Here is a 14753-nt window from a genome sequence, read left to right as displayed (position 1 = left end):
ACATCTCTATAAATAATTTGCAAGTGAAAAGAAATATTTTAAATATAGCAAAATAGCAAAGTGTTTTCGAAGACTTTCTTCATCTCCCACACTAACCCTTCTTTTTTTTAATTTCAGGCTCTCTACCTGCAGCTGTGTTTGGTTTAGGTGGGTGATTTGAAGTGGAATTCTGAGGTGGCCAGACCTAGGAATATTTATGGTAGAGGGTGGTGAGGGTGAAGGAAGTTAAAAGATAATTACTGAAGGGCGTTAAAGAGTAATTGCTACTAATAGACCAAACTAATGAAGAGACAATTTTGCTATGTTTGATTATTTGTTGGGCAGAATTTCTCTTCTGGTTGACAAAACAAAGTTACTCCTCTTCTATTAGTCATTCTTCTTAAAGACAGAATAGATTTGTTATTGACACCCTTCCTACTAACTGTATTTCCTTTTAAAAACTACTTTATTTACTTGTCCCAAGCAAATTAATTGAGAGGACAAAGTATGTATACCCTCCAAATTCTATCAAATAGGAGAAAAATAAGACATTTTATAGAATAGAAGTGTTTTGATGAAACCCCCTAAACCCATTGTTTTCATTTCAGAACACTTGAAGAGAACATATATACTATACAGTAATAGGACACTGAGGCACAAAAGAATTGAAGTGAATTATTTGAAAACCCCAAACCAGTTAAGTGACAGAGCAAGTAAGAAAACACAAGTGTATTCTTTCCCTGTTCTATCTTTTATCCACTAGAAAACAGTGAAATAATATTAAATTGGTTGAACAATGGCCCACTTATAGTTGCCTTTTCTCTAAATTAAAGTATGCCCTAAGTCACCTTTTTCAAACTCTAAGAGGAAAAAATCTTTCAAAGAAAGAAAGAATGATAGACCTCTTGATCATGAGAATATGATTTCTGTTGAACAACCCAACCCATTTTATTATTATGGAAATCTGTTGAAATTTGTATATAATTTAAGAGATGTTTTTAGTGATCATATTTAATTCATGATTCTGTTACAGTGTCTTGGGATCTCCAAAAGGGAGATCATCATTCTAACTGAAAAAAAAAATTGTTTTGATAACCATTTAAGCATCTTGTCAATGACTTTCCTGAGAAAAGAAATACACTGTCACTGCCATTATCAGATATGCATAAGATATTTCCTGAAAATAAATCTAGAAAAATATTACTACTTTAGGAAGATGGGAGCTCACCCACAGCAATCATTTAATTATTTAGTAGGGTGGTGCCCTGACTTAATAAAAATAGCTAACACTTTAAGATTTGTTTGGTGTCTTAAAGTTATTCTTATATATTTCCTAGTCCAGGATTACAGAATGGAAGGGAAGGAGAGGAATTTAAAAACATTTTTATGTCAATAAGTTGTGGCAAATGATTGTGATGAAATACTACTGGGCCATAAGAAATGAGGAGCAGGTTAATTAAAAAAAAACATGGAAAGACCTACATGAAATTATAAAGTCACAAGCAGAACCAAGCGATCATTACATGCAACAACAGAAATATTGCCTTATTATTTATAAGTAGATCCCAGTAAAAACAAAGTTATATATCCATAGCCTTTTTTAAAAATCAGTAGACTCTTAAAAGTTGGGAGAGATCTTATATGTGATCTAGCCTAACCTCTCCCATCAAAGGCTGGAATCCCCTCCATGATATTCCTCACGAGGCGAGGGCAGGAATAGTTTTTTGACCTCTGTCTGAATACTTATAATAACAATATAATAAGCAACAAACATGAAGAATTCAAAGAAACATGGGAAAATCTGTATTAAGTTATGCCAAATGAAATGAACAAAAGCAGGTAAACAACATACACAATGACCACAATAATGTAAATTAAAACAGTACTGAAAGATAGAATTCTAATCAATGCAGTAATGGACTAATTTCAATTTTAGAGGATTAATGATGAAACATATTTGCTCCCTCTCAGTAAAGAAGTGGGTAAACTAAAAGTTCAAAATGAAGTATATGCTATTAGTGTCAACATGGAATCTAGGAATCCCAAAACTGTAGCCTAGTGGGATCTGATGAACCCCAAGTTTCAGGACTAGCTTTTAGGGTGGAGACCCCAAAGTTTGTACTTGTTCCCTGGGAATCTACCCTGAAGGGAATCCCAAGATAGCAGTTTCAGACTGAGTGGGGGACCCTCTGGGGAATGACAATTCTAGTAGAGTGGGACTAAGCATATGCTAAGGATCCTTTAGTATCCATTGTAAGTAGCCCCTTTTCTTACACCCACCCTCTAGTTATGATTCTTTTCCCAAGCTTGATTGTATCCTGTCAGTGTAGTTTGAACACTCCCATTTTCCTTGTAGCTATAGCAATGTCAATCATCTTTCCCTGCCCCTGGGCTCCCCAAATGGTATATAGGTTCCCCAAATTCTTTTGTTCCTCTGAGTCCTCATCTAGCCTTGTGGCACTCCCTAGGCATAACATCCCCAGAGTCCAGGGTTTGCACCCTGAAAAAGTTGTGGCACCAAACTCTTGAGTAAAGGGCCAAATTGGACTTATCCCTATCCTGATTAAAGACTTGGTTTTTTCTGACTATTTAATAGTGCTGTGTTATTTCCAAGTTAACATTAGAAATGGCCAATATCTTTCACTACACTACTTTGTTACTGAAGATGATACAAAGAATGGAATGACATTCATTAGGAAATAATGACCATATTTTAAAAAGCAATAAAACGTTTATTTTCCAAAAAATGCTACCTCCTGCAATACGCCTTGTTTGGCTCCTTTCTCCTCTGTCCTCCTAAATAATAACCCTTTATTCTTGAACTTCTATTCACAGATATTTGTTTGGCATCTCACTAATACATTTATTGTATGATATAAGCATCTGTGTTTGTGTCTTCCTCTTCTACTAGAATATAAGTTCCACAAGAGCCAGAACCAAAATTATGTATCTCATCTAACAGTTTTCGGCACATGGTAGTCACTTAATTAAGGGCAGAATATATGTGGTTGGGCGGTGAATATCTGCTCTGGAATCTAATGCCATCCTCATATTTCCAAAGAAGAAGGCATTTTCCTCCTTTTGGTAAGTAGGAAAAAGGCCCTGCCTGTATCCACACTGCAGAGCTGGCAAGAGCTAAGACTACTGTCAGTGAGATAGTGGGTTAGTAAGCATTTACTAAATCTCTACTACGTGCCAGGCACTGAGATAAAAGCTGGGGATACAAAGAAAGACAACCACTAGCCCCTGCTCTCAAAGGATGCAATCTAATAGAACAAACAGACTTTTGCAACAGATTGAATATGGTGACATCTAGATTTGGAGCTTGGGTGAGTAAAGGAGAAAAATGTGTCAGGGGAAGATTTTTTTTTTGGTTGGGGTGGGAGAAGAGATAATGAATTCAGTTTACATGGTGTAGTTTAATATGTCAATAGAGCATCCAGTGTTTGATGTTCAAGAGGCAGTTGGAGATATAAGACTGAATGAAAGTGAACAGAAAAGTGAGGGTTGGATGAGCAGATTTGAGAATTATAAGCACAGAGATGATCATTGTATCCCTGGATTCTAATGAGCTCATCAAGTGAAATAGTATAGAGGAAAAAGTGAAGAAGACCCAGGACAGAGCTCTGGGGGACACCCATAGTAATGGAGTATGATTGGATGAAGACATGGCAAAGGAGACAAAGAAGGATCATTCAGATAATGTCAGGAAAAATCCAGATAAGAAAGTGTCAAGGAGAAGATGATAACTGACAGTTTCTTTTTTTTAAAATATACTTTTCCAATTATATCTAAAAATAATTTTTAAAAATTGAAGCTTTTAAAAAATCCTTCCCTGAGGAACTGAAGCAAACAGGATTAAGTGACTTGCCCAAGATCACTCAGCTAAAAAGTGTCTGAGGTCAGATTTGAACTCAGAAATCTGAGTCTTCCTGATTCTAGACTCAACACCCTACTATGCATTGCCTAGCTGCCCAGTTATATATGTTCAGTCATGTAAAACATTTTCCATATTTGACTAGCAACGTGAAGTATTTTTTCTTTAAAGTTTAATAGGAAGTCAATAACTTTGAAATTGTTATATCCTAGACTCTTTTCTAGGTTTATCATGTGAATCTACATGTTTTCTAGTTATTTTGATAATTCTGTGATTTTTTAAAGTCAGATATTTGTTATTTGTTCATTATGTTTTCTGTTTAGAAAATGTCATTTGCTACATCTATGAATTTCTTGAAGTTTTCTATTATATTCCTGATAGACTTTTTTCTAAATATTTGACACCTTATAATTTTAATTTCAATTTTCCCAAACTATTTGTACCTCCTTAACACCCTTTCTTTACTTGTTTTTGTGATTTTCTTACTCATATTAATCCTTGCTTCATTTTTTTTAAATTTCTACTCCATTTCTTTTTATTTAACCACTATCTGACAATTACCACTAGTCTTTATTCAAATTAACTGGCTCAAATATCACCACTGAATCTTCTCCCTGACCAACAGACCCTAAATAGTTTGTTGCCTTATAATTTTCATTAACAACTTTAAAAACAATTAAAATATGTTATATATAGCTCATTTAAATAAAACATTAGTTTTAACTCTGTACTTTTCATTTTTTCTTTCTGAACTTTTGCATATGATTCATTGATGTTATTTCTATTTTCTTCCTTTTTTGGTATCACTAATACTTCCTCTCCACTTTCCTACAAATCTCCCAGAAAAGACAATAAGAATAAAAGTTTAACCTTATACAGTAAGCATATCCACCCAAAACAAATTTACCAGAAGAGTCAAGATGGCAGAGAAGGTATATGGATCTATCTGATCTCCACCAAATTACCCTCTAAGAAACTATAATATGATGCCTTAAAACAAATTCTAGAGCAGCATAACCCAACAAAAAGATGAGGTAAAGTAATTTTTCTGCCTAAAATAACTTATAAGGCTGGTGTAAGGGATCTAGTGTGCCAGAGTGGAGGTGGAGCACAAAGCAGCATGCCAGGGCAGACCCCACCTTGGCAATGGGCCCTGGGCACAGTTGAAGCAGCAGCAAAGGTTTCTGGAGCTCTCAACCACAGACAGAAGCAGGGTTGGCCAACTGCTCAGGAGGAGATTGCAAGGGTCCCTTGGCTGCCTCTGAATGAAAGACTATATTACATTGTCCATATTCGGATCCAAATAATAGCATTCCTGAGGCAAGGTTTCAGGGTGATAAGGAGCCCTTAAAGCTACAGGGGAACCAAGAATCCTGGTCATATTTCCAAGGTGGAAAAGAGTGCATGTGGTTACTCACCATCTAGAGCACAGGTCAGCAGAGTATTAAACACACCTCTTCTTACATCATACTACCTTGGAAGAAATGAAAGCAGATAAATTCCCAGAACCAGTTCTTAAGGCAGCTGCAGAAAGAACCTGAAGCTTGGAACAATGATCTCTTCACCACAGTTACTAAGTCCAATGGTATTTTTTTTATTAAAAGAAAAGGAAAAAGGTTGGAAAATGAGTAAACAACAACAAAAAAGAAACAATGTAGAAAATTATTTTGATGATAGGGGAAACCAAAACACAAACTTAGAAGAAGATAGCAAAGTCAATATTGCTGTATCCACAACCTCCAAGAAAAATATGAATTGCTCTTAAACCCAAAATAGAATTAATAGAGGAGCTCAAAAAGGATTGAAAAAATCAAGAGAGGTACAACAACAAATGGGAAAACAAAGGAGAACAATGCAAGAAAAACATATAATAAGATTCAACAGTTTGTTAAAGGAAACACACACACACACTCACTCACACACACATACATGCACACACACACACACACAAATACTAAAGAAATTGATACCTTAAAAAACAGAATAGATCATTTGGTAAAAGAGGCTCAAAAATCCAATGATGAGAAGCACTACTCCTCACAAAGCAGAATTGGCCAAATGTAAAAAGATATATTAAAATGAACTGAAAAGAACTCCTTAACAGGCAGAATTGGCCATATGGAAAAAAAGAAAGATACAAATTCACTGATGAAAAGAACTCTTTACAAAGCAGAATTGGTCAAATGAAAAAGGAGGTACAAAAGCTCACTCAAGAAAATCATGTCTTAAAAATTAGAATTTGGCAAGTGGAAACTAATGACTCCATGAGACATTAAGAAATAATCAAAGTCAAAAGAATTTAAGAAGTAGAAGAAAATGTGAGATATCTCATGGGAAAAACAACTGACCTAGAAATCAAGGAGACATAATCTCAGAATTATTGGAATACTTGAAAGTCATGACCAAAAAAGAATTTAGACATCATTTTCCAAGAAATTTTATCAGGGAAAGCTGCCCTGATATGCTAGACCCAGAGGGTAAAATAGAAATTAAAAGCATCTATTAGATGATTTCCTGAAAGAATTCTCTAAATAAAAATTCTCAGGAATATTATAGCTAAATTTCAGAACTCCAAGATAAAGGAGAAATTATCACAAGCAGCCAAAAATAAAAAAATTCTAATATCATGGAGCCATAGAAAGGATAACACAAGATTTATAAGCTTCTATATTAAAAGATTGAAGGACCTAGAATATGATATTCAAGAGGGCAAAGGATCTGGGACTTCAACTAAGAATCTCTTACCCAGTGAAACTAAGCATAATCCTTCAAGGAGAAAAATGATTATTCAATTAAATAGAAGACTTTTAAACATTCCTGATGAAAAGACTAGAGCTGAATGGAAAAATTGGCTTTCATATGTAACACTTGAGAGAAGCATAAAAAAGGTAAACAGGAAAGAGAAATAAAAAAAAACACTCAAGAATGTTAAACTAAAAAAAAATTAAAAAGGTTAAATTGTGTACATCCCTACATGTGAAAATGATTCTTGTAATTCCAAAGAATTTTGTTCATTATTAGGGCTGTTAGAAGGAGTATACATAGACAGAGGTAATGGTGTGGATTGAATATGATGGGATGATATTAAGAAAAATAAAATTAAGACATGAGAAAGATGAAAACACTAGGAAGTGGGGGAAGGGAAAAATAGAAAGTGGTAAATTATCTCATATGAAAGAGGCATGAAAGGGGAAGTTGGGGAAGGGAGCACATAAATCTTACTCCCCTTGGTATTGGTTCAATAAGTAAGAACATACAAAATCAAGTGGGTATAGAAGTCTATATTACCCTATAGGAAAGTCGTATCAGATGGGGATAAAAGAAGTGAGATGGGGCTGCTAGAAAAGAGGGCAAATTGGGGGAGGTAGTGATCAGAAACTAAACAGGGAGAAATAGTATGTAGAGTAATTCAAAGTAATCATAATGGTGTATGATTTTTTTTATATCTCCCTAATAATAAGAATAAAGAAATGAAATGAATACATATGAATATATCATTCCCCAATTGTTAAATGATCAAAGGATATGAATGAGCAATTCTCTGTAGTCCTGCAAAAATATGCTCTAAATCACTATTAATTAGAGAAACATAAATTAAAATAACTCTGAGGTACCACCTCACACCTATCAGAATGGCTATTAGGACAGAAAAAGAAAATGACAAAACTTGGAGATGATGTGGGAAAATTCAAACACACATTCACTGTTGGGGAAGTTGTGAAATAATTCAATCATTCTATAGAGCAGTTTGGACCCATGCCCAAAGAGCTATAAAACAGTGACCTTTGAACCCAACAGTACTATTATAAGGTTTGTATCCCAAAGAGATAAAAGATGAAAAGGGGAAGAGCCTATATGTACAAAGATATTTAAAGCAGCTCCTTTTGTGGGGATAAAGAATTAGAAAGTAAGAGGACTCCCATTAACTGAGGAATGGCTAAGTTGTAGTATATGATTATAATGGAATTCTATTGTGCTGTAAGAAATGATATACAAGAGGAGCTCAGAAAAATTTGGAAAGACCTACATGAACTGAAGCAGAGTGAAATAAGCAGAACCAGGAGAACATTGTACACAATAATAGGAATACTGTACAATAACAATTGCAAGTGATTTAGTTATTCTCAGCAAAACAACGATCCAAAATTATTCCTAAGGATTCATGATAAAAAAAATGCCATTTGCTTCCAGAAGAAAAAGAACTGAAAGAGTCTGAATCCAGATCAAAGCAAATTTTATTCACTTTTGTTCTTAATTTTTTGCATGATTTCCCATATAAAATCTATATGAGTTTGTTTACCATTTCAAGGTGGGAGGAGTTTAAGGGGTGAAGAGGGAGAGAATTTGAGACTCAATATTCTTTGGAAAAATGTTTAAAAACTGTATTTTTTAAACCCTTACCTTCCATCTTGGAATCAATACTGTGTATTGGTTCCAAGGCAGAAGAGTGGTAAGGGCTAGGCAATGGGGGTCAAGTGCCTTGCCCAGAGTCACACATCTGGGAAGTGTCTGAGGTCCAATTTGAACCTAGAACCTCCCATTTCTAGGCCTGGCTCTCAATCCACTGAGCTATCCAGCTACTCCCCAAACCTGTATTTTTTACATGCTATTAGGGAAAAATAAAATAAGATTTTTTTTAAAATCCATCTATGGCTGTATCAGAAAATGTAAAACTACCTCTATTATTATAGTCCATCATTTCTCTGCCTAGGTGGGGGAACATGATTTATCATTAGTCTTTTCTGGAAATGTATTTTATCAGAGTTCTTAAGTCTTTCAGAACTGTGGGTTTTTTTTTTTAATTATGGTATAGTAACCACTGTATAAATTATTCTCTTCGATTTCTTTATTTTACTCTGCATTAGTTCATAAAAGGCTTTCTAGATTTCTCTTCTCTCATAATTTCTTACAAGATAAGAACATTTCATTATGTTATTATACCAGAATTTGTTTGCCCATTCCTTAACTGATGGGTATTTATTTTGCTTCCAATTCTTTGTTACAACAAGAAATGCTGCTATAAATATTTTTGTACACATTTATCCTTAATTTCTTTTTAAATTAAATTTCATTTTGTATAAAATTGATAATCGTTTTATTATTCAAACAGAAAAAGAGGATTTTATATGAAACTGAAAATCTCTATTATGTACATCTTGAGGTTTTTTATGTAACAAATTAAATACAGTAGTTCTAAAGCTGTCCAACTTTTATTTCTTCCTCTGAACTATGTTCAATTCTCTTAAGTCCATTTTTCAAATGCTTCATTGATGCTACTTTTTGGGGTTGATATCACTAACACTATTCACTGTTTCTCTCCCAAAACTACACACACAAACACAAATTAACAATACCCTCCCTTGTAACAAACAAGGACAGTAAAAAACAAACAAACAAACAAACAAAATAAGCACAGTCAAGCAAAGCTAATACATACACTGCCTCTATCCCAAAAGCTATATTTCACTCCTATCTCTAGTACATCCCTCTTTGTCAAGAAGTGGGAAGCATGATTCATCATTGATCTTGGAGTCATGGTCTTTGATTGAATTGATGAAAGTTCTTTCAAAATTGTTTTCCTTTAGAGTAATGCAGCCCTTGCGTGGAGTCTTATCTTGGTTCTACTCACTTCATTCTTTTTCATTTCATACAAGTTCTCCCATCCTTCTCCAAATACATCTTTTTCATCACTTCCTATGACGCAGTAATATTATATTATATTTTGTACTATTATTTGCTTAGGCATTCCAAAATTAATGGATAGCTACTTTGCTTTTCACAACAAGAAGTGCTACTATAAATATTTTCATTCATGTAGGTACTTAATTTGCTTACATGTATCATTAACTATTTGAAGACAGCCCTTAAAATATATTTTATGGCTTTTTTCATCTTTGTTATTCCTAGTACTCTGGCTTTATCTATTACTTCAGAGTGTTTTGAAATGGTATTTGTACTTTTTCTTTGTTTATATTAAAATTGGGATTAAAAAATATTGCATATAAAGCTTCATCTCACATATTAGTAATGTGATGATTTGTAAGCATTAGAAAGTTAAAAAGTGCTCATTAATCCAACTAGCTTCATCAAGAAGAAATCATTACAGAATTAATCAAAAGAGCAAGACTAACAAATCTTTTTTCAAGGTGTGAAGAGATAGATCAGGGGAATGCCACAAGGGGAAAAAAGAGGCATGTGGAACATACTTTTAAGTATAGCTGCATTATTAATATTTTCTCCATCACTTTCGTAGGCTTAGCCAATCAGCAAAACAACAAATCAAATCCTGGTTGTACTGTTTGTCAGTTTCTATAGTTTAAATTCTCAGAATGAAAATTTAACAATCAGTTCTTGAAAAATGATGAGAGAGAACTCCAGCACATTCGTGCTGGGAACAAGAAGAATAGATTTTATCAGCAGAGAATATTGCACTGAATCTAATAGGGGGAAAATACTAGAAATAAGTGTTAACTATTATACTTGTGAATTGATAATTTATGAAATTATGCAGTGGAGACAGGCACATCAGGTTCTCTGAGTACTTGCCAGGACAGCATCACTGGCAGTGGGAAACTGGGCAGCAATTATATTTTAATTAGCCACAAAGGGCTGTGGGGGCAGGCAGCATAGGAGAGACAAGTGGCAAAAAGAGTACAGAAGCAGACAGTGTAGCGACTGGGAAGGGGATAGTGAAGGGTGGCAAGTAGTGTAAGGAAGAGAATGCAGAGGAGATGCACTGTCACTCATATAACCATAGATATAAGTTGAGTCCACTGGGCAATATGAAACAGAAGAATGTTGGGAGGGCAGGAATTTGAGGTTTCCTTTTATAGATATTGGAGGAGGGGGCAGACTAACTCCTTATCTGTGCCACTTAACTATGTGAAATTTAACTAAAAGTTGAACTGAGATGTGTTTCTTCAAGCAACATAACATTTATTTACAAGATATGAACATGAGAATAAGATGAGTCAATGACTAACTCAGTTTCCAGTCAAAGACCTTGAAAAAAAATACAGCTCCCTTTTAATAATTTTTGGAAAACAGAACAGGTTAAGTGACATCAGGTTGAGCTGGAGGTGAGAAACAATATCATTGATTAGAAGTAAGGAATGAGGGGTACCAACAACTCCCTTCTTTCCTTCTGCAACTAAGCAATGTTCATTGTTTGGGTCCACCTACAAGGTCAAAGACAGCGCGTTATACTTTAGATAGCAAACCAAACATCTTGAAGGATAGTTTGGTGATGTAAAGACCAGACTCTCTTGTTTCCATCCGCATCCCCAAAGGATAATAGAATTCCTTGAGGCAAGAATGAAACAGTATTTCTAAACTTAAGCCATGATGGGTCAGCTGATTTCTGAAAAAAAAAAAAAAGCAATAAAATTCATCTAAGAGAATGAAAAGTCAAGAATATCAAGGGAATGAATTTTTAAAATGTTAAGGGAGATGACCCAGCATTTCCAGATTTGACACTACATTACAAAGCAATAATCATCAAAACTATGTGGTCCTGCCTAAGAAATAGAGTGGTAGATCAGTGGAATAGATTAGGTACACAATGCACAGTAATAAGTGACCGTAGTAATCTAGTGTTTGATAAACCCCAAAAGTCAAGCTTTGGGGATAAAAACTCACCATTTGACAAAAATTACTAGGAAAACTGGGAAGCAGTTTCGCAGAAACTAGATATACACCAACATTTCACACTGTATACCAAAATAAGGTCAAAATGGATTAATGATTTAGCCATAAAGGATGATATCATAAGCAATTTAGTGGAGCATGGAAAAATGTATCTGTCAGATATATAGATAAAAGAAGAATTTATGACCAAACAAGAGATAGGAAATGAAAAATAAAATAGATAATTTTGATAACATGAAATTAAACATCTTTTGAACAAAGCAAAAAAATAAAATAAAATAAACTGAAGCCAAAATTGGAAGGAAAGAGGAAATGAGAAAAACTTTGCAAGTTTCTTATACGAAGGCTTCATTTCTCAAACATATAGGAAACTGAGCCGTATTTATTAAAAAAAAAAAAATAAGCCATTCCCCAGTTGATAAATGGTCAAATAAGCAGGCAGTTTTCAGAAGAAGAAATCAAAGCTAACAATAATCACACCCCAAAAAAGTTCTAAATCACTACTAATTAGAGAAATGTACATTAAAACAACTCTGAGATACAACCTCATGCTTATCAGATTAACTAATATTAAAGAAAAGGAAAACAATAAATGCTGGAGGGGAGTGGAAAATTGGGACACTAATTCAGTGCTGGTAAAACTGTGAACTAGTACATTCATTTAGAGAACAATTTCAAACTATTCCCAAAGGGCTATAAAATTATGCCTACCCTTTGACCCAGAAATACCACTACTGGATCTGTATCCCAAGGAGATCAAAGGGGAAATTTTTGAACATATTTGTACAAAAATATTTGTAGCAGCTCTTTTTGGGGTGACAAAGAATTGAAAATCAAGGGGATGCTTGCCAGTTTTGAAATGGTTGAAAAAGTTGTGATATAGGAGTGTTATGCTACTATAAGAAATGATGAATAAGATGGTTTCAGAAAAACTTGGGAAAATTATATAAATTGATACAAAGTGAAGTGAGAAAAATCAGAAGAACATTGTATATAGGAACAGAAATATAAGGATGATCAATTGTGAAAGACTTAGGTACTCTGATCAAGACAAGGATCCAAGGCAATTCCAAAGGACCCATAATAAAAGATACTGTCCACCTCCAGAAAGAACTGGTAAATTCTGAATACACGGTGAAACATAATTTTTTCACTTTCTTTATTATTATTGTTTTATTTGGTTTATTATTTCTTTGGTAATATGGCCAATATAGAAACATATTTTGCTTGACTTCACACATGTAATCAATATCAAATTGCCTTCTCAAAGAAAGGGTAGAGTTGGGAGGGAGAGAGAATTTGAAACAAAAAAATGTTAATGTGTTAAAAATTTTTTGCTTGTAATTGGAAAATATTTATTGAAATAAAGTAAAAATCAATATTAAATATAGAAAAGGGATAGATGATATATATGTATAGCTACATATAATTATCTGAAGAAGATCTTGGGCTCCCCTTCACTGAAAATCTTCAAGCAGAATGGGTTGGGTAAAAGTTGGACAGATGCTTTTTGAGCTTTATTCCCACTCTGAGATTATGTGATTATATGGTTCTGCAAAAGTGAAAAAGTCCTAAATATATAGGAATTTGTGAGGGGAAAAAAACTGGGGAATTTTAATGCACCCTTGTTTCTATATGAGTCAATATTATGACATGGCAGTCAAAAAGCTAATAATGGTATACACTCCTACATTAAATCATCCAGAATGGATTTAATAACAGTACTTATGTTCTTTTCTCTGATAAGACCACTTCTGGAGGATCATGTTGAGTATTGAGTCACACATTTTAGAAAAGTCAATAACAAGCTGGATAGCACCTAGATTAAATGAAGTGATATTATGAGACCATTTCTTTTTTTAAATAATATTTTATTTTCCCCCAATTTCACATAAAAGCAATTTAGAATATTCTTTAAAAAAAAAAACAACTTCTGAGTTTCAAATTCTGTTCCTGACATAGTAAGCAATCTCATATAGATTTTACATATGCAGTCCTAGAAAACATTTTATATAAATGGTCATTTTGTGGATGAGAACTTGATGAAAAACAAAAAAAATTAAGAATAAGTGAAACATAGTATGTTTTTGTCTGCATTCACACTCCATCAGTTCTTTCTCTGGGGATGAATGGTATTTTTCAGGTTGCTTGGAACACTATTGCTGAGATGCCTGCCGTTCATAGTTCTTCCTACAATTTTGCTGTGACTGGGTATATAATGTTCTGGTTCTACTCCACTTTGCATCAATGATGAAACCATTTCACAAGAGGATTGGTCAAAGGATCTGAGTGTATCTATCTTAGAAAAACAATAATGACAGGTTTATATGGCAGAGTTGGACATGTCTTAACCTGTTTAAAGGACTGTCATGTTGCAAAGGTATTAGACTTCAACCTAGAAGCAGAACTATGAATAGTAGGTAAAGGTCTCAAAAAGGCATACCTTGATTCAGTCAGCATAAGAAAAACTACCTAACAGTTAGAACTACCTATTTGTATTTATCTCTTATTGAATTCAATGTCCATTTCTTAGTCCTCATCCTTCAAGACTTTTTTATAGGATGTGATACTGTTGAAGATTGCCTCCTTTTATCTCTCTTTCCTAGACTTTCATGGCAATATATTTTCACTGTTTACCTCTTCCTTTTTAGACTATTTTTATCGTTCTTCAACCACACCCCACCCTTAATTCATGGGTCTACTACAGGAAGAATCTGTTCTAAGCTTTTCTTCATTCTTCTAAATTCTCTTTAGGTGATTTCATAGGTTCCCATGGATTCAATTATCATCTGTATGCAGCCAACTCCCAAATCTACATACCCAACTCTCATCTCTCCCCTGAGCACCATTCTCCATTCTTCAGTTCTTTCCTTGACCTCTTTACCTATATGCCATTGGATCTTAAATTCAACATATATAAAACAGAATTAATTTTCCTTCTTCCTAAAATATCTCTTCTTAATTTCCATTTTTTGAGGGTTTCATCGTTTTTCCAAATACTTTGACTTATAGCTTAAAAGCCAGGCTTACATCTTCATTGTCACTCATCTTTCAGTCAAATCATTGCCAAATTTTATTTATTCAAACTTTTTAATATTTTATATTTAAATTTTTATATTATATAATAATTTAATATCTCTGACATCAGCCCCTGTTCTCACAGACTCACAGAGAAACCTCTTGCCTAGACTATTACAATAGCTGTCCAATTGGTCTCCCTACTTCTAATCTCTTACCCTTCCAGTTCATT

The sequence above is a fragment of the Monodelphis domestica genome, chromosome 7 (assembly GCF_027887165.1).
Source record: "Monodelphis domestica isolate mMonDom1 chromosome 7, mMonDom1.pri, whole genome shotgun sequence".
Taxonomy (NCBI): domain Eukaryota; kingdom Metazoa; phylum Chordata; class Mammalia; order Didelphimorphia; family Didelphidae; genus Monodelphis; species Monodelphis domestica.
Note: the sequence above shows the minus strand (reverse complement) of the source record.